This window comes from Coturnix japonica, chromosome 6, assembly GCF_001577835.2.
Source record: "Coturnix japonica isolate 7356 chromosome 6, Coturnix japonica 2.1, whole genome shotgun sequence".
In the NCBI taxonomy this organism is placed as follows: Eukaryota; Metazoa; Chordata; class Aves; order Galliformes; family Phasianidae; genus Coturnix; species Coturnix japonica.
The window spans coordinates 13806499-13831230 of record NC_029521.1 but is presented as its reverse complement, the minus strand read 5'-3'; the positions used below and the strand labels follow the sequence as shown (position 1 = coordinate 13831230).

The 24732-nt window shown below is 41.9% G+C and overlaps 1 protein-coding gene across 2 annotated transcripts in view; it reads right to left on the bottom strand.

Annotated features, from left to right (window-relative positions):
• SORBS1 (sorbin and SH3 domain containing 1) overlaps positions 1-22026 on the bottom strand; it is a 155265-nt gene extending 133239 nt beyond the window's left edge. The window contains exon 1 of one of the 2 annotated variants that reach the window (XM_032445370.1): positions 21975-22026. The gene's annotated coding sequence lies outside the window, so the exon portion shown is untranslated. The remainder of the gene's footprint in view (positions 1-21974) is intronic. The other variant, XM_032445374.1, reaches the window with a different exon arrangement.
• Positions 22027-24732: the final 2706 nt, after the last annotated feature.

Sequence of the window (24732 nt, the reverse complement as noted above, 5' to 3'; positions counted from 1 at the left end):
TCTCTGCAACACGTTTCAATTTCAAGGAATTGGTGACTTGCTAAATATACTGCATTGGAATTTTTCCAAAACACCGCAGTCATTGGAGCAAACCTGTAATGCTCTTTAGTGTGCATCAACATTATCTAAGTTTCAGATAGTATTGATCGGTTTAACAAGAAGAGCTCTGATGATCAAAACATTTCTTGGTTTCATGCACAGGCTAAGAATATTCATTCTAGTGAATGACATTGGGGTATAACTTGGGTAATTTGAGGTTTTGTTTTTCTTAAGCTGATTGTGTATGTCTTGCTTGGCAGGAGTCCATCTCAGCTAGAATTTCCTACGTTTTGCTTTGGGACCATCTAAATAAAAGAGGTACTTACTGCTCAATAGCTCAAATAAAAAGGCTTCAACCCTTTCATAGGATTTAAACCACAACTGACAGAAAACGAACAACAACACAACAAGAAGCTTCTTCAATGTTAGAAGGACAAGATATTCCCTGTGGAAACACATTCAGTACTTTCTAGATAGATATGATGAAATTCTAGTGACAATGAAGAAGTCACTGTACCAGTACTATAAAATACAACTTTATGCAACATTGATACACGTTTCCTAACTCCTTAGGACATTACATTTCTGTCACTCTGAAAAAACACTTTTCCCTTTTATTTAACCACTGTAGGGGTTTAGTGATTTGCCACAAAACGCACCAAGGTCAATGTGATTTGTTGAGTTAATTTAGTTTATAAAGAAATATCCTCCCCTGAGTAAGCTCCTAACAATATGTTGTCAAGCTTGTACTGCTGCACTAAGAATCTGGAGTGTTACACTTGCTCAGAAAAAGTTCTCAAAGCCACGAGGCCTGAGCAAATTTTGCCTCACTATGTACATTTTTGTGGTATGCACAAGACAGACAGCTCTGCTGCATGGCAAAAATTAAAGTTCTCTTTACATAATCAAACATTTTAAAAAATCATGCAAAACTGTTTCTAACAGCACAGCCACAATTCAACTCATAATTTCATCTGTACTGTGACTGCACACACACAGTAACACATATGCTCAAAATACACAGCACGCTGAGCCAACATAGCAGAAGACAAAGGACTTCACAAATGAAGGTGTTTTTCTTTTTCAAACCTACAGTATATTCAGCTTCCATTGCAGAGTTAGTACTGCTGAGCTCATAAAGCATTTTACTTTAAGAGTGGCATTGTTGATAGTTAACAGGTAATTAGTCTTAGATTCAGGATGTAGATGTCAAATTAAGTGAGAATAAAACAAATGGAAGATATTTGAGCCAAAACTGGATAAAGGGAAGTTGAGAAGAAGTTATTGCTACAGTTTAAGAGTGTGAGAAATCACTCAACGATGTCATAAAGAAGAATTACACCATATTGTTTTAGGCCAAGGGAAAATTGCTTTCCACTTCTTCTCAAGCTTACACTTCATTATTTTATTCTTTAGCTAGGCTGAAGGCGAAGGTATTTTCCTTTGGTCACAGACAAAATGCGTTTGCTCACAGTGATTGGCTGAACTATACATTTTGGGAGCAGGAATGAGATTTACTTTGAGATTTATTTTGTTCAGAGCCTAAGAAATGGAAGCAGTGGTCCTGACTGTACCCTACTACCAATACTGTAGTAACAAAAGATGAAAAATCATCCCCTGTCCAATTGATACTGAATCACAGTTGGCTACATACTAAAATTCCTCAGCCTATGTACCAAAAGTCGGTTACCACCTGAATATCATGTGAAACTATATACTGAACATTCCTGATCAAAACTTGAATGAATACTGACATTCTGCCTAGTTCATTAGATTCAGTTCCTGGAGCCACAAAGAAGTTCTGACAGTGTTAACTTTGGCTAAGAGCTGAATTAACGATGGGAAACTAAAATGCATTTAGGTGGTGCTCTTCACAAGAAAACAGGATGACAGGACAGTTTGCTTTACTAAACTTTCCTACCTCTTTAGATCCATGGAATCAGAACCAGGAACTTGGAGGAACAGTTCTACTCGGAGATGCAGGTTTGCCCTTCTATCTTTGTCCACCACACTATGTAAAATTCACTCAACTTAAGGAGACCTAGTGAAATGGCTAATTGGCAAAGAGGACATCTGATCAAGTCTTTAGCTTCATTTAGTATAAGTAGTTAAAAGACAGCTTCAGTTTTTCTTCCTAACTAGGAGGTATTGGATCCATCAAAAACAGCCATTTAGAAAGAGGAGGTAGATTATCTTTTCATCCTTACCACCCACTGTTGACATCCAGGCTGCACTAAAAGACAGCTTATTACTTTGCTCCTTCTAGTCAAAGAACAGATGATCTGAGAAAAACAGGTCTTGAGGAACTCCATAAGCTAGTGCCAAAATTAGGCCCCTTTCCTTTGACTTGGTATCTAGTGAGAAAAGTTCCAAGGCAACAAATAAAGTTAAATACAATTTCCTAAGTCTGGGTCTTGTTCTGAGCACTAAACAAAGAATAATATCCACAGATCTTTACAACAATAGGGCTAGGTTTTGGTTTATTTGTTTGGTGGTTTGGTTTTGTTTTAAAAAGCTGTTTTTTTCCATGATACAAAGATTTCCCACAGCACATGTTGAGGTATCTGATCAAAGCTTTAGACTCTTATCTCACAGTCCCTGTCTCTTGTTTGTGAGCTCATCTCTCTGGGAATTAAGCTACAAAAAGCACTGAAAAGAACAAGACTTTACAAAGGAGCTTGAATGAAAAGCAATTTTGCTTAAAGTATTTTAAATCTTAATGGCTTTTCATTCTGATTCCACAACAAATCATTTTAGTTCATGTTTAATTAAGACAAATAACAAAAAAAAAAAACAACAAAAAAAAGCCAACAACTCTTCAAGGTGGGTCATTATAGATGAATTACTACTGCCAATGAGCTATTCAGGCTCTCAATGGGAAAGCACAAAGCCTGTCAAACAAATAAACATAATATTTAGGGGAGGCCAGGCATGCTATCAAATGGACAGATCACTTTGTCTAACAGAGAAACACAGGAGTTACTCTGTTCTCAAGCTACAATGTCATTTATCAAAACGCTGTTTGTCTGAGCACTCAATGCCCTGTTTGTGGAAATTTTGGACTAACTCACAATCCGCATCCGCAGGCAACCTGTTTAGCCAGACAGTTTGAGTTTTTTTTACCCTTCATCCACCTGTACTTGCTCCAGATCCTGCACACACTTCACTTCTAAGTCTCTAATATCCGGCTCTTTTCCTGCTTCCACATAAGTTCCACACAGTAATGAAAGCTAGAATTAGTTTTTCATTGCTTGCATTATCATATCAGAAACAATCATCAATTTTAAACACCTTACAAACACATAATATGTACAATAAGTATCAAACATCACAACCCCTTTCACATTTCCACTATGTGTCTTTTTCCTTTTAGCATAATCAGTAACCAAGCATCACTTTGCCCTATAAAGAAAACCACATTAAAATGGAGCTTTCACATCAAGCTATTTTAAAGGTAACTTAAACTGGAATAAACTAACAAATTTTCCAAAAGTTGTCATAAAATATATATTCAGAACCCCACGTCCAGGATGAGGAGGGGTCTAAAGCTTTTCTTGATAAATATGTTTTCCTATGTAACAAGAGTCTCTGCATTAATGGCAATTAAATATTCATTAACACACTGTAGTTTGTATTCAAGGCAGCACAAACAAAACAATCTATTGTAGCAAAAAAAAAAAAAAAAAAAAAGAAAAAGAAAAAGAAAAGAAAAAGAAAGAAAGAAAAAAAAAAAAAAGAGGCAGACACCTTCAAGAACCTACAGTGGAAAACTTCAGCGGCATATTATGGACTTCCACTCAACAGCTTATTATGGAATAAGTCTTTTCAAATGACAGCAGCGTGCCATTATAACTATGAATAAAATCATATTTTCCCAACTCTATTTACAGACTTTGGCAAGCCACTGTTGAAAACCAGGTGTTTTGTTCTCTCCATATGCTACATTCTCAGATGAATGTCATTGATGTGAATTGAAAATCTACTCCAGATATTCAGTGTGGCCCAAGGTATCTGGGAACACAACTGTTATTAATGATTTCACACCTTTCAGCATTTGGGAAATTACCAGTCAAAGAAAGAAGGAAATTTGTCTTGAATTTTCAAAGTTAGTTTTTGGAACACAATATTTGGAATAGGAGTTTGAGGCTGACATTTTATGGCATGGAATATTTCTTTCAGCATCACTGTGCTTATACTAACAACTTTTTGTTGGTATTTTGCTACTTATACCTTTTACCAGACAGAAAAATGCCCTCAGAATATTAGCCATTTAGGCACCAAAGCTGGAACACTGCACTTGAAAGCATGAACCTCTGCTGCTTCAGGTTAAAAGGATTTTGTCCAACAGTTCAGAGGAAGCAGCTAATACACAGCTCCGTATGTGGTCTAGCTCTGGGCTCTGTGGAGCCATCGTAGACTACTGAGTGTTACTTTAAAATGGTACTGGTGTACCTAGGTAAAGATTACACTGGCTTCTTTGCCCTTATTCCTTTTAATGACAGTGACTCAGTATTCAGTGAATTCAAAGTGTATTTGACAATGAAGTAATTTCCAAGGGTTGCAAAGGAAAATCAAGAACCTGACATCTAATAGTATATAAGGAAAACTACCTCTCCACAGCGTTTATGACTGATAGCTTTACATTCATCTCCAGAGAATTCTCAACAGAGAATAAACACAGCCATGCAATGATGCCAGAAAACATAAGAAAATACAGACAGGCTGCTCCAAAATTCCCTTGGAATTCCCTGCTCACCTTGAACAACTTTGTTAAATGGGCATATGAAGATCTCAAGACCAATCAGTGTTTCTCAAACTTGTTCAGAGGCTTTGAGATGAATAGTATAGTTCAGACTACCCTCTACATGTGGCTAACTTTGGTGTTGTGACTACTACGTAATTTAAGACAGCAACGAGCACTTCAGACTACCTAGACCTCCATACCATCAATAGAAAACAATAACAGAATGCTTATGTTGCACACCTGTAACTAGAAGTCAAACATCCAAATACCCAAAGTGATATCCCAAGTAGGTGATAAGATTCTCAACCAATGTAATACATATGAGTTTCAATGCTGATATAAGCAGGTACAACATCAAACTGAATTATAGGTGAGCTGGATTGACTTACAGCTTAGCTGAGTTTAGTCTCATGTTTGAGGACAATCTTCTTGAAAGAACCTTCCCAACTGCCTGTTGGTAACATCACTCTGAGACACATGAATTTGATAATGATCATATTAAATCCAAATATCTAAAAGTCTGACAGCTACACGGCTGAATTTTTAAGACCTGTTCAGCATTTACAGGCCTAATCCCACAACTTCTTACATTTTAAAATGTTTTTTCTGATTTGTTCACTGGGAGAAAGATCAGGATAAGTACTAGGCTTACTGGATACACTGAAAACATTTTCAAGAAATTTATTTGGAAACAAACAGAAAAACTCCCAATAGCCTACTGAATGGGTACCCGAAAGACAAACTGACATTTGCAAGAACTTGAAGTTGAATGAAAATACTCCAAGGAAAGGGAATATTCTGTGGAAATAATGAAATCCATGGATTTCTCCAGTAGAGGTTAAAAACTGTTCAAGGACTTTGTACATATCTATAGGAAGAGACATGACATGACTCCAAATAATAGACAAGCTGACACTGAATGGGCACAGGCTATGTGTGCATCCTTTTAGCCCCATGTCCACTTTTGCTCAGCCCTACAGTATGGGCTCACTCAAGCTAGTGACTCACAGCACTCTGGAAGACAGAGATAAACAATGAAATCCTGAGCCTTTCATCCCTTCTTCAGTGATCTAAACACTATGAATTTCAAAATACATCAAAACCTACTGTGCTCTGACTTGTTTAATGACCTTTAGGGAACACCATACTGCCTTTAGGCTAGTTCCTAGCATCCAGTAGGCAGCTATCCAAAGGTATTTAGGCACCTACAGATACATGAAGCCTCCTAATCAGATCTGCATTGTGAATTAGGAGTCTAATTTACTTAGGCAATTCTGAAATCCCATTTAGAGTCTAACGACTCTTAAGCAAATAAATACCACTGAAAATCTGACTCCAGGTCACTTAAGGAATAAAGATTGTAACAATGGATGACAGTAGTTAGTAGTCTAAAGGCAATGGCTGCATACCTTGTCAGACGTGCAACTTGGCCTTTAATTCCAGAGGTAAATCTCCTGGAGGAGGAATGGAGGACTTACTAGAATATATATGGAGAAAACTAGATCGCTATATTAGAATGGCATAATTATATAGAATATCGTACATGTACTTGATTTTAGTAACATTTCCTCCAAGGCAGAAGATCACAACATACCAATTACTATCAGTGAACATTCTGGAAAAGCACCAAGTGGTGCCTCAAACATATTAGGACTGAGAATGATTTCTTCAGCATGGTGCAATACCAAGTTAAAACTACAGTCAACCAAAGAGTCTTTTCTTACCACTCTTCAGGGATTCAGCCTGGGGGAAGCTGTCCTGTGGGCAACCACTCTGCTGCTATTGCTTGAGCAGCACATATCTATACTATATCCTCACACTGTTCTTCAGCAAGACTGCCACAACAGAGTCCCAGCAGCTTAAAGCAAGACTTTTGATTCCACTGTTGATCCAGCAGATGTTCTTCACCCATCTATCACAGTGTGCTAGCAAGAGAAATGAATGAGTTTATGTATGCTGGAAACAGTACAAGTGATGGTTTAAAACCAGTTTGGTTCTGTTAAAGTCAATGGCGATGAACACCAACAGGGTCTATGAGCTTTCCCTTTTTCTTTATTAAACAAAGCCTCTTCTAGACACACAGTCGCTTCATTCCCCAGTAGCTAAACTGAAAACATGGCGATTTCCAGACGTGTTCTTAAATGAAGCGTTTAAAAATAGACAGCTCCAGTATGCAACTGAAAATTCCTGTCTCTTCCCTGAAACAGAGCAGAGCAGAATAGCAGAACAATGTAGTTCCCTCATCGGACCAGCCAATGCACATAAACACAAATGAAATTATGGCTCACTGAAAAATATTTCCTAGCTACCCACTAAAATAGCTCTGAGAGGCCAGGTCCATACAAGGAATAAAATGGCTTTCACTGCAGTCCTAAGCCAAACTCTCATCTGGAATGACATTTTAGGTAACATAAACAGTTTAAGGCAAATGTCGTGCAGAGCAGACTAGTTTTATACAGTCTGTGCAACAAAACTGAGATTTGTACTGTGCTGAATTAAACTCTTAATATTGTTTCTACTTAAAAGGAAATGTATTGATTGCAACAGCTTTATAAATCTATCTTTTATGACAAACACTTCCACAATCTGCTTTAGATTTCACCAAACATCAGCAGCACGAATCAAAGCAAAGGCCCTGCTCATTTGAAAAAGTGTAAAAGCTTTGCCCTTCCCAGTCTGCGAGCTGCTTTACTGGTGACTTCTGTCCTCCCACAGTGCTGCAATGAACTTCTAACAATACTCAGAAGCAGCTCTCTAAGTACTTGACTTAGATGCAGATGGACTTTTTTAAAAACATCTGCAGAGGTGGGATTTGCATTTAGACATAAAAATCCTCTAGAAATTTGTATGCATTCAAGGCATGAGTAACTAACCCTTGTAACTTCCTGCAGCACTGCGCACAACAATTCCCATTTTATCTGGGAGCAGAAGGGGGAAATAAAGAAAACGATCAGCAAGACGGCACATAATAATGGACCATAAATGTTTGTATCTCCCAGCCCTATTTCACAGTCATTACTGAACATCTGAAAATCAGACTTCCTGGGCAAGCTGGGAAGGGCAGCACAGGCCACAATGGGGATGCTTCGATACAAACACCCAGCACTGCCTGCAACACCTGTCTGTCACAACACCTTTTGTTCACAAGAATGAAGAAGTTTGCCCAATGTGACAGAAGAACAGAAGGATTCAAAACCCCTTGCTCTAAGCTCTAAGGAGGAACCTCAGTACTGGAATTAAAGAACCTCTTCACTTTTCCTTTTTCAAGGAAGGAGGGGTGGGGGGATGGGGGGAAAGGAAAAAAATACCCTATTTAATCATCTGAAGTACTTACTAAATCATTTTAAATGCCTGAAAAACATCAATAACAAATAAACTAACTTAGATCTGACCATCTGAGCCTATGCCATCCAATCTTGATCAGTTTTAAAATACCACATATAAACAATCTTTAAGGATGCTCAGATGAGGGGTTCTAGTTCAGATCCCACTAGTGAAAAAAGAGGGAAGACAGAAAGGAATTTTGAGAGCACCCACACTACACAGATGCAGTTTCGGGGGATCAGCCCTAGAGACAGACAGATACAGAAAAAATTGTGTAGATAATTTCTGCCATCACTGAACAATTTTTTAATGCCACTGAGCCCTTTGTTTCTCAACAAGATGCTGCTCAGGATGGGAAATACAAAGACCAGTGCCAAGGGTTCCAAAAAGAAATATGACAATATATAAATAATACACTGAATTTAAATTCTAGTATACTGATCAACATGAAAGAGAAGTAAGTGTAAAATGATGTCAGGCTGAGCAAACCAAGTGTAAAGGTCTTCTGGATTACATTGGAATCTTTGTCCCTGTTAAGGGAATCAGTGGCTATATTGGATTATGTCACCTGAGACTTTAAATATAATCATACATTTCTAATGAAAAAATTGCACATGAGCTCCATATTACCTTAATTACAGACTACAATTACAATTACAGCAGCACTACAACTGGGATTAAACCACTGCAACTGTGCCTCTCTATATACCTTTTACGAGAGCCTCATACAGAATCGCCTGTCATTGGTCTTCTGCAATTTCAAAGAGCACGACATGAATTGTCTGGATGTGAGGAGACAGCTTTGCTAGTCTTGAAATGGCTCAGAAAATGAAAGAACATTTAATTTCTATATAGAAATTATAGAACAAAGGTTCCTAGAAGCAGGAGCTAAAAATATCTGGGAGCATTTTCCCTCTGAGAAAATGCACAGCCCCGTACCCTGCAGGAAAACACTCATCAGTGATCACTACAGACCCATGATGATGTCCTTAAAGCCAAAAAAACTGACTGATGCACTGGGACACCCATGTCTAATGGAACATGTACTTTCACAGCAGCATTACAAGGATGAAAATCTGCACCTAACTATTCCAGATACCTCCAGTTCAAACTCAGAGAGGAAATTCAGATTCACACCTTGCCGGTCCAGCATTAGTGACAGCCCATATTGATACTAATACATGAGAAGCTCTAGTGATAGCAATTTGCTCAAATCCAGGTCAAAACTCTAATCTTAATCCAGACTGCTTCCTAAGCCTGAGTCTAACACGAACCAATTACAGAAGGAAATACCACCTCCTCACCCATTTCTTAAAAGAAAACAGCAACAGTCTGGGGAGTTGAGGTCCTAAAGACTAATGAAATACAGATTCTCCTCCTGCATTTTGTATTCTCCTCAATGTCCTCTTTCTGTTATTGCCTTCCCCAAGTGCTAAGACATATTCTCCAAGGTATTTACAAAGAAATAGCTTGCACAAAGAGCAACCCAGTGCAGTAACACTGCTTAAACTTGTCAGCTATGGAAACAACAAGCACTTTACCTGTGGCTTCATTGGCAACCCAGCACACCACTTTTGCATTTCCTCAGCGAGGGTGGCAAATGTACAAAAGCACCAATCCCAAAGTTCATAGATGGAGACAGTTCTCCAATAGCTCCTCCAAAGACAGCAGAGGATTTAGAAATTTAATTTCTCTATCTGGGAGCCTAAGAAAAAAAAAAAAAGGTCTAATGTTTTTCAACCTCCCCTAAGCTTCTCAGGGAACCAAATCAATTTAACTGGGTATCTACTTTCAGGCAATTTAAAAACATTACCCAGAAGACGCACATTCACAGCATTAACAAGACACACAAAGAGGGAAGCAGGAGTTTAGAGTTTGTTTTTTGCCTGGAACCAAAGGACAGGGTACAGCATTATGACTTGTTTCCTAGGCAGGGAGAACAGCTCTGCACCACACCACCAACCAGGCTCTACAGCCAGCCGGCCCTTCACTTCCACCTTAGCACACCTCTCTATCACTCCAACAGAGCACTGGCCCTTTAACACATCAAGCCACTACTGTGCCATTACGACCTGATAAAATGAAAAACAAAACCCTCATATACCAAGAAATTGAATTGTTCCCTGATGCCAGAATAATTACAAATCATCAACAGAGGGAAGGGGAAAAAAAAAAAGAAAAAAAGAAAAAAAAAAAGACTGTTCTTCTAACTCTCTCATTTTCAATTGCCCAGACATTGCGAAGCTGTCCATGTGACTCCTGAAGGACAAAAAATGTTGCAACTCAGAGACAGACTTTTTTCCACTGAGAGCAAGCAGTGGCAGCCTGGCTAACTTCAAATACAAAGACTTGTTCAACATATTTAGTTAATATTTACTGACATAAATAATATCTTGCTTAACGGTTTAATTTACTTAACATTGACTTCCACAGCAAAATACATAAAAGCTGACCTTTCAAGTCCTGTGTCCTCTTTTTCTAATTCCTAAAGGTCTGCGAAACTATTTACAATAGAGAGAGAGATGTTGGGACTTCTTTTACTGCCTCTCCTCTTCATTTAGAAATGTCACTTGTCTCCTTTTTGAGCCCTGAAGTTTCCTTACAGGTCTTAGATGTAGACTCCAAACCATCAACGTGAGCAAGCTCTTACAGTTTGGAAAACAGCTCTTCTCCCCAGTACTTTTCCACGTGTTTGAATAGTTGGGCTTCTTGTTTGTTTGTTTTAAACTTTCAAGCAAGCTGAATAAAAACACCTCTTCCCTGGAGAGTTAGTCATTTTGTGTTCTCTCGGTAGCTTCGAGATAATTCTACCAGATAATCAGTTGTGATCATACATTCTGGCAGAAGTAAATAAGTAATAGAGGAAACAAGACCTGCTTTTTCTCATTTAGAAGGAAAACTTTTTCTCATTTAGAAGAGATGGTAAAAAATAGGGAACTTTCTGTCTTTTTTTTTTTTCCATAAAGAGCAGGAAAAAAAAAAGCAAATACACAAAAATATCACCAATGTATTTCTTTTCCTTTACAGACTACTCAACAGTAGCTTGCAAAAGTCCTCTGAAGGACATTAAAATTTCATTCATTTACTACATTCACTTTGCATATATGGGGAGGGGGTACAGAAATGAAACCCCTCTGCTCAAGGACAACCATCGAGCAGACAGTTAGCTGCTTTGCAATTGTATCATAAACAAAAATTTTTTATTCAAAATTACATTATCTTATAAAATATTAAAGTGGCAGGAAAAGGAAATTATCATAAGATTTGCATAATAGACTAAATTACTCTAGATTAAAATCATTGAAGTACCAGACAGCTTTTTTTCTTTTTTTTTAATAATTTATTTATTTGTTTAGATTAAGGAAATAAAACAGCTGCCACATGAGATACCAGCAGACTGCAGTCTTGTGCGCCCTCCGATTCTTGCTCCTCAGGCTAAGTCTATTTGTTTTCTACTTCCTTGAGCTCCTTTGCTTGAGTGGTGCCAGCTTTCCTAATTTGGACATCCAAAAGTTAACCAAAGACTTGTCATGTAGATTCCTTTCATAGTAAACTGAGTTGGGATAACTCATCCTTCAGAGAAGCCTACAGTACCACTGCTCAGTCCACAGAGTGAACTTTTAGAAGACAGACTGTCATGTGCTCTGGTTGGAATACTGGTAGTTTACTAGTAGGAAGGTTACCCACCTTACTCCAGTATTCACAGTGAGATTTGAATACAGCCCTTCCCTCAGCATAAACCTGTGATCCCTGTTGAACATGACTAAAGCCATTTTTCTCAGACTCAGATCTGGATTTGTTTTAGGCTTCAAATAGGTCTGGCATCAGCACTGTACTAAACTGAAGTTACAACACAGCAGGCCAAGTTCGTAAGTATTCTACCACGTAGCATGCATCCAGAACAGCTTAAAGAAACAGAAGTTCTCAATGGGAAAAATGGCTTTTTACAGGAAGATGTGGCTCACAACCGCTCAGTGGCTATGAAAGTGCTTATCTCAACATTTCATGGAGGGGAAAGCAAAGCAGAAATGAAGCACACATGACTTCTGAAAAATCTCATGACTAGAGGACTCGTACAAAATACTGACCAAACTAAACAAAACATAAAAAGCCTCAATATCTAGACCAGAAGGTTATGGTAGCAGAGATCATTATAACAAATACAGCAATGAGTGTTTTCAGAGATAGAGTCTCACACGTCCACTGCACTTTCCGTTCATGATGACTCAGAAATCACTCCCACAATCCACAAGCAGAAATTTCTGTACTCACTCCAGGGAATCCAAACGCTTCTGGGGTAGGTTACAACAGATGCTTGGAATTGTGCCTCCTCTACATAATAGCCAAGCAAGGGGATATCATCTGAGTTAACGCCTCTATACTCTTGCAGAGTGCCAGGTATAGATGGCCAGATCTCTTTCTCATTTACTCTTACCAGTCCACCAACTGCCTGCCCTGGGCATTACCACAATACCTAGCAGGACTGCCTCACACTGAACCATCAACACTGCTTTACATATTATTTATGTTTTCATATATATTCAAACATTAGATGTGGACAAAACATCCCCCTCTTGACCAGAAAAAAACCTTACAGCCTTGTGCACTGGCACACACAAAAAAAGGACGTTCTTACTGTACAGCAGAACACAATATTGAGTGGCAGGCAACATTTCTGAAGCTGCATCATAGATAGGAAAGTGGAAGCATAAAAGAGTGTTGTGTAATTTACCCGTCACCCTGCTCCATATCAGTAGCAGAGCTGGAAATAGAAACCTCCCCTATTAACGACACCACATCAAGAGGCATGACAGGTGTTTCACGGAGCCCTGTTCCAAAGCACGTGTAACTAGAATGTGGGTGTAGCGTCTTGGGGAGGCAAGAATGGGTGCTGAGACATGCTCAGTGAGGCTTGCTGGTGAATGCTTTCCCCTGCATCTATCCTGCAAGCAGTCAACAGCTTACAGGAGGTGAATTCTATCATTCTGTCTGCACCTACATGATGACAAGAGGAGATAACATAACAGCGACTTGCTTCTGATAGAGCCTTGATAATGAAAGGCAATAATCCCAAGGTTCTTCACTCAAGTAAAGTGGTCTTCATTCCAGTGGGAGCCTTCCCAAATACAAAATGAGTTCCATTCTGAGATTTGACCTTAGTTTACAAAGCCATTAGAAAGAGAATTAATTCCGAATTAATGCAAGGACAGACCGTGGTTTGTCAAGATGCCAAGTCAAGCAGACTTTCCAGAGCATTAAGCTATGCTTGAGCAGCTAACTGTCAACCAGTAACTGGCTCAGCAACAATGAGTCTCCTACTGTAAGGAGGTCTGTAGCAGCTAGCAGCTCAAGAAGGCAGGATTTCTGTCATTAACTGCTAGCAGGATCTGCTGTGCCCTTCTACTCACACCTCAGAATTCACAAAGGACTTCTGTTGCCAGGTGACTCAGTACTTGCCTTAGCTGTCATGCCAGAGAAGTGGCATGACATTCCTGAAGGTCATGAGTCTATATAAAATTATTATTATTATTTTCCAATTCAACTGCTAAATTTCACTTTAAAAAGTTCCCCTGAATTACCTTGTGTGTGTATAACTTAGATAGAAAGCAATTGCTGAGAAATGAGCCACTGTCCACTAACAGTTATTTTGCTTTAGCTCATGTAACTGAGAACATACTAAAGCGCATTTAAAGCCTATAGTCTCCCAGAGTTCCTACAGACATTTCTGCCCTCTAACAAAGATGGAATTGCTACGGTACAGGCAAACACTGGCAGAGGACTAAAAGCTACAACTGACAGGAAATTATTTGTCATTAAATTTTAGTCTTACTGTAAAATAAAAGGAACTATACTATCTAGAAACATCCATCATATCTCTTCTCTGATACCTTATCATCTTTTCTAAGAGAAGAAGGGCATGTTGTGAATTAGTTTTTCTTATGGCTGAACTACAAGCCAGGCTCTGTAAATCAGATGATAATTAACTTTTTAAAAATGAACAAACAAAATAAAATACTTTGTATTTCACCTAAGAAGGAAGCGGATTAAAATTGGCCAAAAAATGCCAAAATGTCTGCATCTGGGACACTAGTCAGCAGTGGGGGTGAGCAGCCTGCTGTTAGGCAGGATATTCTGCTGCACATCATGCTGACTGTGGGATAGCAGTAAGGGGCTTCCACTCCCAGACACTGCAGCACTGCTTCAAAAGCAACAAAGAACTGAAGTGCCACTGCAGCATTTCCACATTCTCTCACACTCCCTATCAATTCCAGGCCAACTAATTTCAATTTAAAAACCAAAAGGGGAATTTATTTAACATCCTGTTCTGACAACTCAGCCCAAAGCCTTCCTGGATGAAGCCAACAAGATTGTTTCCATCAACTCCAGTAAGTTTGGATCAAGATCTTGGGTCCCTTGCGCTGGCAATAAGAACCTGAAGCTGGAACTCAGCTAACAGAGCCTGATGAAGTATGAGTCACAACATACCACAGCTCACAGTGTCTGAGCTCTATTGAGCGCACTATCAGCAGCAGAACGTTTGTTTGGGCCAACACAATGAGCACATGCCTGACACCATGGTTTTCAGTGAGCACAAATATGCAAATCTGAGTGCTCTCATAGCTTGTTTGTTCCAGTAAGAGACAAAGCAAGACAGCAAGAAAGAACAAAAGTGAAGGCTGTGAGATGGCAAAGGGTTGTTGTCCTCTTTTTGCAGGGCCTAACAAAATAGCAGGTGGTTCTCCAGGGGCCCCCTCCCAACCTTACAAATAGACACATCAGAGACAGTAATGTTATAACCCTGTTTCCAAGGGAGGAGATGGCAGGAGATGGAGGAGTCCAGCAGCAATGCTGAGGTGCCAGCAATCTGATTGCCAGCAATCTGATTGCAAAACAAGGCATCAGGGTTCCTTTTAAGCAGAATTCCACCCAAGGAGAGGCAGACGTACAAAATATGAAAATTGAGGAAAAAAGACTTACCAGCAGGAGTGCCCTGAGTTAAAGCCAGCTGCAGCAAGACGGAACACCCCTGCCTCATTCATTTCCTGCACTGAACAGAATGATTTTATGCACAGTCTGACTGCTAAGTCTATTCCACTTTCCATTCCAACCTTCAGAGCTGAGTAACAGGATTCTCTTCTGTCTTTCAATGGCTTCTTACCCAAGAACCTCCAGCAAATGTATTTGCTTGATATACCATTTCTCATAGATTTCTTACTGCTTGTTTTTTTGTTGTTGTTGTTTTGTTTTTTTGCGCCAAGAAGTAAATATTCATGCACTAATTAGAAATAAAACACGAACAGCATCACTTAAGTGTAATAACCTTCCATTCAGTACCGTAAGAGAAAAGATCAACTGCCCATCATTCTTCTCCATTCATATCCATTTGGTATACAAAGACATTTGTTGACCTAGGAACTCTAATATGAAACAGCCTTTGGGAGTTTTCTTTCTTTCATTTTTCCATGTAAAGAATTTTTAATAAAAAAGCACAGTCTTGTGATTAAAATAATGATGCTATTTTAAAAACAGTTTTCCAGAGGCTGCCTAGCAAGCTGAAGTTATAAATGACATATATTTTAAGAACATTTCTAATAAAAACCTCATTGTTAATAAATGGCAAGTATACTTAGGCTTGAAGATCTGTTCTATCATGACTATCAGTCTTACAGTCAGATTGCATCCTATGGTGAAGTTGTTAGTTCCTTCTTGCGTGTACTTTCAGCTATTTTTTCTGTATATTTCAATATATATACATGTTTCTCTACGTACCTCATGATTGAATGAGCAGTGTATTATTCATGAAAGTCTTAATTTCACAGGGGAACCCTCATAGAACTACACAGACAGCTAAGAAAGGACAAAAAGCCTGTGGTTTTTGTTCTGCTAGCTTTGTTGAACCTATCCATGGCAAGAAGGAATTGCTGAACACACACATCACCAACCTGGGCCAGATCACAGACCAAAGCCTAGCTGCAAAACCACGCGCAAGGAAAACCACCAGCCCATGTGGTTCTGTCCCAACCCTCACCTTGGATTCCATGTTAGCAGCACAATGTATCATTGCTTCTCTGGCCCCTCTCCCAGCCCTCCTGCCCCAGTCTTCTCATGGATTTAGACCAAAAGTGTAATGGGTCAATGTCATCTCTGGCATGTTTATACAAGGCCTGTTGTGATCAGGACTTTGGTCCTGGTTGTTGCCAATGCTGCCTGAATCCAAGCAACAAAGAACAGCCTGCTGCAAAAGAGGTTGAGAGCACCTTACAATTTCAATAATATACTGTTTAAATTACAGCGCTGCTGAGACATGTGTAATTAAGCGTTACTTTTAGGAGAACCATGGCACAATTTGTGAAAGCCTTTGAAACATCCAGATATTAGAGTACTGAGCAAAGGCTACATTTTGTTGACGTGCACAAAGTGCTAAGAGCAGATCCAAGTATTCCGGGTTTGAGGAAACACGATTTCCAGGTTTGAGCTCTATGACTCTGCAATTTTTCCTCACATTTGTATAGTTGGTTGTAGAGACTCCTAGATCACAGATATGTGAAGAGTCCAGTGCATGGGCAGCTGGGAGATAACCAGTGAATTCTTCATGACAGTGTGCCTCTCCTCACTCATCAGCACCAAGCCAGCCTTGCTTAGTGTGTCTCATCTTATAGGGAGTAAACCTTTTGCCACAGAGATTTGCATTTACTCATATAAGATCCCCGAAGAGAGCACTTATTTGCCAGACATACAAACATATAAGAGAAATCTTAAGAAAAAAAAAAAACACTAAACCGCACACACACAAAACCACCACCCCCAAAACAGTTTCCTTGGTTACTCACCCAACAAAAAGACTCAGAATGGTACTGCAGGGAAAGTGACAAGGAAGAAACTGAAGCAAGGTTCCAGAGAGGAAGCAAATATTTGCACAATCTTTGTTCTTTCTGAATCTTTTACAGGAAGCCCTACAGTTTCTTAGCACTTAAAGTGAGTGGTTTTTCCTGTGCTGCTGTAAAGTCTTAGCAGAGGAAAATTATCAATAGATAAAAGATAAAAAATAAAAAGATGTAAAATATTTAGAGGGTGCTTTTAATAATTAATCAGCCCAAGAGCTTTTCAGTCTATCTATACTGACAGCACAGCCAGGCCTTTGAAGAGAAGAAACAAAACTAAATATCTGGACACCTATTCAAATGTGCTATCAGTGTGCTGCTCCTGGCTCTCTGAGCATCACACTGCATCACAAGAAACCACAACTCCTGACCATTTTTTCTGAGGCTTTGGCTGGGCTGCCCCTTGTGATGTCCATACAAGCCTCAACGAGGAGGAAACAGTTGCCTGTTGAGCAGAACAGAGCTGGCACAATCTACTTCTATCCCTTGTTTAATTGACACCAGGGATATACGAACAATAACTACAAATTTTCCTAGACTGGGACAGTTTAGTGAGTATGTCATCATCTACAACAACTACTGTGCAAGCTCTCAGATGAGTTAACCTCAGTATTTTCAGGGTAGTGACAGCTACAATCCAATGTCACATCAGCTAAGACTCTCTTCTATAGCTGTTTTTCAGCTTCTCCAATCTATGGGTGTGAGCTGAGCAGGGACTAAGGCTACCTCTCATACCACTGGTGCTGTTGACACAGCTGGGCAAAACTCCAAGGAGACCGTCCCTAAATCTGGCCTCTTCCTCTCCTTGGGTCTCACATGACAATCTGGCGCTGCATGACCTGGAAGAGCCATGGCTGTGACTGCAAAGTGCATGTGACTGCAAGGGCCTTGGCTTGGTCTCCTTGCAAGGGCATCATTGAAGACTTCTCTGACAGTGATATTGCAGGCTCTGGAAAGTGCAGAAATTGTAAATTTCCTAATGACAACTGCTGCTTTTGACCCTTACATGCTAGGATTGATACAGACATGGGAACAAAGCAAAGAGCATTGGTGTTCTGTTGAGTCTCCCCTTCCACGGCCATCTTCCTCCCATCTGCGTTCATATGGTTTTAGGAAAAGGTAACTACTGCTGTTTGCGTGAACGAGTACTGCAGTGTTTATTCAAGACCACAACAGTCTCGTGGTCTTAGGGCATATTTCACTGATATTATCTACATAATCAATTATTTGAAAGACCAGAATAGCTGTAAATCAAACCTGTAGGCAAACTATGTTTTCATACATGCTGCTGTGTTTCCTGTTTGTTTTGTTTTGCCTTCTGCTTTTAGGATGAAAGCACTGAAAATCCCCAGCCATTACAGCACTGGGTAGTTTTCTCTTGGTTCTCAGGACAAGGGGAAGTGGAATTATTTCAGCAGTTATCCTAACAAAGAGGAATTTTAAGCAGTTTGCTTTTTAAAATAAGGCTACTCCAAAGTTTGTATTGCTTATTAAGAATGTAAACATCAATAAACTGTTACAATGGATGTAAAAGATAGTTTCTTGTAGGTATAAAAAAAAACTTCTTGTAGAAATCTCATCACGTCTCCACATATCACTTCCCTCAGCTGTAAAATGGTAGCAAGAGTGCATGGCACCAGTGTGAGAGCTTTTTTGGAAGACACCTCTAGTAGCGCCTCTGCCTTTGCTGCTGTGCTTGTGTGAATGCTGTCTTAGCTGAAAGTGAACACATGGCATCATCACATCCGGAACCCTCTCCCAATACCATCTTGGTCCAACATTTGTGTGGAGATGGATCACAGCACATTCTGCACAGGAACAGAGACTGAGATCACACTGAAGCTGAAGGTCAGGTTGGTAAGTCCCTATTTAGGCATACAGATTAAGTGCCAGTCGCTCAAGGAAAAGGGAAGCCCTCAGTACTTAATGTTGTTGAAAACCGGCCTTTTGTTAGGGTCCCACTTCAGAAATCTTGAGCAACAAGTAAAAGCCCTAGCATATCCCTTTACACAATGAGAGCAATGAATAAAACAGCCCACCCGTGCCAGAGAACTTCAAAGGCCTGAATTAAAAACTATTTGCAAAGCACACCGGCCATTATCCTTGCTGCCAGAGCATTTCCTAACGCTGGATAAATCCAAAGCAGAAACTCTCACAAAAAAGAAGCTTCTCTGTTGAAAACTTCTTGCCCGCTTTTAAAGGCACATTTTCCACAGCCCCATGAGCAGCCCCTACTATGACATGAATTACACTGAGCAATGAAAGTGCTGACCCTGCCATAGCACTTGCACTGGAAACAGCACATACTGTACAGACTAATTCCATAATACCCATTCTCAGACATAGCTCCACAGAAGTTAATGGGATCATGGAGAAGCTTGAAGATTTCAGGATCTGATCAACAGAACCTCTCTGGCTCACTGCAAAGGACTCAGCAAAACAAGGAAGCACGATGACCATTCATCTTAGGAGATGCACGGTGCAGACTTTGCTCAAATAAAACTAATGAAAACATCAACAGCATGGCTCTGGTCTCCATCAGCTCTGTTCTGTGGCCTAACAAAGAGGCATTTAGTGAAGCAAAGGACCAGAAAACTGAAAAAGCACCAGTGAAACATACAGGCACAGATCATTAGCCAGTGTAGCACTCTGCTGCGGGACACCACTGAGACACAGCATTTAGTATTAATATCATAAAGTAATTAGCACCCTGGATATAGCAACACATCTGAATAAACACATGCTGTGACCAACATCTGCTGCCATCAGTGAGCAGAGTGCCCGCACACACACGTGCACCCCAGCACACACACACACAGAGCACGTTCTTACAAACAGGATGTGTAACTCACACGAAGGTTTGACATTCCTGTCTTTTCCCCTGGGTTCAACCTCCACAAAAGCAGTCAGCTCCATAATTCCACATTTGCAAAGTGCTTCAAAGTGTCTCTAAGCAATCCTTCCCCCCCCCCCCCCCCCCCCCAAATATTTTCCCTTCTCTTACAAACAGTGAACACAAGAAGAGACCTGCTCATCACATGACCTTCATCAGGAGGGCACTTCCATGTGCATGCTCTGAAGAGCCTGTGCATTGAACAGAAAGGGCACTGCAAACAGCACTCACATGGAACATACTGTGCATGCCCTCCTGACTCCAGGTCAGCCTTCAGGGTGTGCATGCTGCACTGGGCACTGTTTCTTTCTTCTTGAAGACATGTGAGGCACGAGCTTGTGTGTATGAGTTTTTGTTTGCCAGAAATCCAATGCACTGCAAAGAAGACAGTCACTGTGTTTTGACTGCCTAAATTTCAATACCTCCATTTTTTATGGAATTATCAAATTACATTGGCTTTATCAAAGGGATTTACCTTTAAAAATACTATCCTCATTTTAAGATAATAAGTGCAGTTACTGAACCAGAAAAAGGAAGCATAAAAGAAACAGGAGTCAGTAGGCATAACGATGTGACACACACCTATTTTCTGTCTGTGCATACATACAGCACACCCAGCATGGTCCAGCCCTCCAGCTGAGGAGGCAGCAGTTCCATGGGTAACCTTGATCAGGCTGAGCCTCCCCTTGTCCTCCCTGGACCAGAGGGGTCTGGGACAAACACTGTTTCACTGTTTCTTTTTTATGGCATAGAAGTATCAGCTACACCAGGAAACAATCTTTCAGCGTCACAATTCATAAAAAATGAAATACTAATGTATCAGACACTGCCTTGGAACAGTAGCACAGTCAGCATCTCTAGGCAGGATAAAGAAGTAGGAACTACAAATAGGCAAACATTGCTCTTTAGGATGAAGAGCGAGGAGCACCCTGCTTCACACAAACCCCTCGGACAGTCCCTGCCCCGCACTGACCCCTCACCAGGCAGAGTGTCTGGAGGCACAGCTGAGGCAGACACGAGCACAGGGCACTCACTGGTTAAAAATCAAACACGGGTAACAGCAGGAGCTCAGGCAGTTTGTTGAAATGAGATCTGCACAGTAGGGCACGCGTGGCTTTTCTTCATTACTCTAATAGCCTAATAAATAAATAAGATCCGTGGCAATCATGCTGGTGATTTTTTCCCCCCTCTTTTCCAAGACACCTTAGGAGAGAGGTAGACATACTGGGGCCGCAGAATCCAATACTGAAAATTAAAAAAAAAATAAAATAATAAAAGAAAAAAAGAAAAGACGAGAGCTAAACGAAGCCCTTTCTGTGACAAGGTTTAATTAGAACTATGGCAAATTCTTAGGCACTTCAGCCATCCACCATTCACAGACAGCGGCAATACCTGAAGCTGGCATGCCCACCTCTGAAGGGTAGCACACCAAATACAACCGGAATACAACCGGCAGCTGCCAAAAGCAGCCGGCAGCCTCCCCTCCACTTGGGAACACAGCGCTCCCGGCCCCGCACCGCGGCCCCGGCTTCACCCCAAGCGCAGTGAGTGCGGTACCCGGGGCCGCTCGCGGCGCGCCGCACGCAGGGCAGCACTCGTGCGCTGCTGACTCGGTAATTGCATTATCTGCAGCCGCTGATGAATGAACAACCGTAATGCATACATCCTGGCCCGGCTCTCCCGGGACGAGGCGACGCGGAGTCTGCGCTCCGGCCCCGCTCTGTGCAGCGTTCGAAGGGCACAGGACGTGCCCGTGTGCGTGCCCTTTAATTTTAAAAGCAACGTTATGTTCTTCTCCCCTTCATACAGAAAGAAAAATAACAGTTCTATTCACAAGCAACAGAAAGTCCTTCCCAAACCCACTTCTCTGCATCCGCGATCTGTTTTACCTACATACAGTCAGGCTTTAATAACAGCTTGCAAAAACTACGGCGTAACGCAGACCAGAGCTACACCGAAAGACAGAGCGAGAGGCCACTACCCCGCGGCAGAACGGCCCCTTAGAGAACCCCCGTCTTTAATGGCTATTGAATAAAATGGAGCCAGAGCGATTTCCGCGGCGCAACCGCCGCAGCAAATACGCGGAGCTCACCCGCTTACCGCCAGCCCCGCGCACCGCACCGCACCGCAGCTCCTCCGGCCCCGCAGCCGCTCTCCCGGCCCCGCCGTCGCCGCTGCTCCCCGGCAGGCGGGGGCCGATGGGCGCCGCCCCCGCCCGCCCCCCGCCCGCGGCGCGGCAGCCTCCGCCCGGCCCGGCAGCCTCGGGCCCGGCGCTGCGGGAAATACGAAACGAACGGGGATCCCAACAGCGAGCCGCGGTGCGGGACCCCAGACCCTCGGCGACCTGTTGAGCGCGTGCCTGCAAGGAGACGGGGTGGCTCCGATGAGCGCTTTTGGGGGCTGGGACTTGGATTTACAGCGTTATACAGCGAGAGGCGAGGGAAGCTGGGAGAAAGAACTGGGAGATTGCTGAGCGCTTCACCCGGAAAAAAATAAATGGAATCAAATAGAGCAGAGTGAAAATCCCTACCAACTCCCTGCCGCACTTGCCCTGTGTTACGTGAGATTAATACCTACCGGTTAGTTTCATTAATGCTCGGAGGCACTACATCGGCTTAGGCGCTCTGAAAAATGGGAGCGAGCCAGCCCAGCACGTGCACAAAACACACCAATGGATCTAACATCGCAGGGTCTGAGCGAGCTCCTTTGTGTGTGGAGGAAATGCAGTGGTCAGGGAGGGAACTTCATCCTTCCCAAGGTACCGTGGCATCTTGCTGTCCCTTCCACAGCAGTTGCAATTCCGTTTTCTTTTTCTCTCCTTCCAAATTCTTTTCACCTCCAATACACTGACAGCTATAGAAATCTCACTGATATGTCTTAACTTGAACCCATGGATCAAAAAAATATCTGCAAATAATTCAAAGCAATTACTCAAAGAAATGAACTACTTCATACATCAATCGGTTCATCTGAGAAAAGATCAAACGTATTTTAACTACAATTGCCAGAAGATGCAAAGGAAGTCCGGTACCGAACTTCGCTCCCTTTGGAAGGCCAGCTGGAAAAAGCCCTTAATTTCGGGGCAATGATTGCACACAAAGACAGGCAGTCTGCCCTCCAGATGGGGACGGAAGTTCACAGTGATGCACTGAGCAGCCCTTGGCTTCTCGCAGTCCCCAGGGAGAGGAACGTGACCATAATCGCAGAGCAATCGGCCAGCCAGGAAATCTCAGAGCTGAAACCTGGCCTGGGCAGAAAACAAACAGTGGGGCAAGACCTCCTGCCACACCTGTCTGCTTCTCTCACCCAATGCAAGAAGGGCAATACAATCTGTGGCACCCAGCCGAACCCACTCAGGCATGAGCCCTTGCCTTACCCAGGCTGAGTGTCAACGAGGAGAAAAAACTGTTGAGATTTTACCCACTTATTCCTCCCTCTCCCTTGCAAAAGACTCCCTGTGCTGCAAGAGCAGCAGTCTGGGAAGATAATTCAGAGGCCAGGGGTTGATCTAATACCTGAAGCACTCAGTTTCAATTTAGAGACTCACTGAAGCGCAGAAAGTGTGTGAGCATGCACACTTGTCCATATGCAAGCAGAAGAGGCAGAGCTCAGGGTGAGTGTAAGGCAGCCAAGTAGGTGGTAGTACTGATCCCTCCTGGCTGCCCAGGGTTCGTGAGGGCTTTCTGCTTGTCCAGAAATGGTGCCTCTAGGGACCAGTTCTAGGGCTTCAGGTGGACTGGAAACCTACTAGTTGGTCCCTGGAGCCAGGGATGTCAGAGCTGAATTAGAATATCTTCTTTTTTATAGGCTTGTGTTCAGGGAATCATAGAACTGTAGAGTCATTAAGGTTGGAAAAGACCACTAAGATCATTCAGTCCAACATCAACCCACCCCCACCATGCCCACTAACCATGTCCCTCAGTGCTACATTTCCACATTTCTTGAACACTCCCAGGGATGGTGATTCCATCATCACCCTGGGCAGCCTGTACCACTGCCTCACGGCTCCTGAGAAGAAAATGTTCCTAAAATCACACCCGAACCTCCACTGCTGTTACTCAATGAAGGCAGATAGGTGCTAAGCACAACAGGTCTGTGTATCACATATACACTGGAGACACAGAGAGAAGCTGCAGTACTCCACTGCCTCATTAACATCCCTTTGGGCAAGAAGTCCTGGGCCTTGTTGTGTCTGCACTGTTCATGGACACCTATGCTATCCTTGGGAAGATTATACAGTTGCTTTCTGGACCTTCTGCATCAGTACACAGACTTGATGGGATCCCAAGGAATGCACAAATGACTCCTTCCTGCTTGCAGCAGAGACAGACACTGCTGTGGTTTAAGCTAAGCATCGACATCTGTGGAATGGCACCAAATGTCCCACCTCAAGCAGCAAGCAACTGGAAGTCAGCACAGGGAAACCAGAACTGCAAGTGAAAACATACACATACAGCCCAACACTCAAAGCCTGTTGAGCTTCTCTGAACATCCACCTAAATTAAAGCAGACATCCTTCAAAAAAATGCTCCAAAAACAAGACTGTACCGTTTAGTTCATACAGATAAAATACAACCACAGGCCATCCGTGAGAAGCCAGAGTTCCCTGAAGAACAGGAGAGGGCTTTGCACGATACCACTGTAAAGATGCCCATCTCTTAAGTGTATTGGAAGCTGCGAACACTCATCTCCTGAAATGTCCCATCCTGGATATGTCTTCCCACTTGTGTGCCTGCCACTTTAAAGAGGGCACAGGGCTGACTGCTGTGTTACCACTTCCCAGATGGCACAGGTATGTCACAGGGCCACTTGTGTCATTGGGAAGTGAATCCAGCTCCTCCCATGAGGAG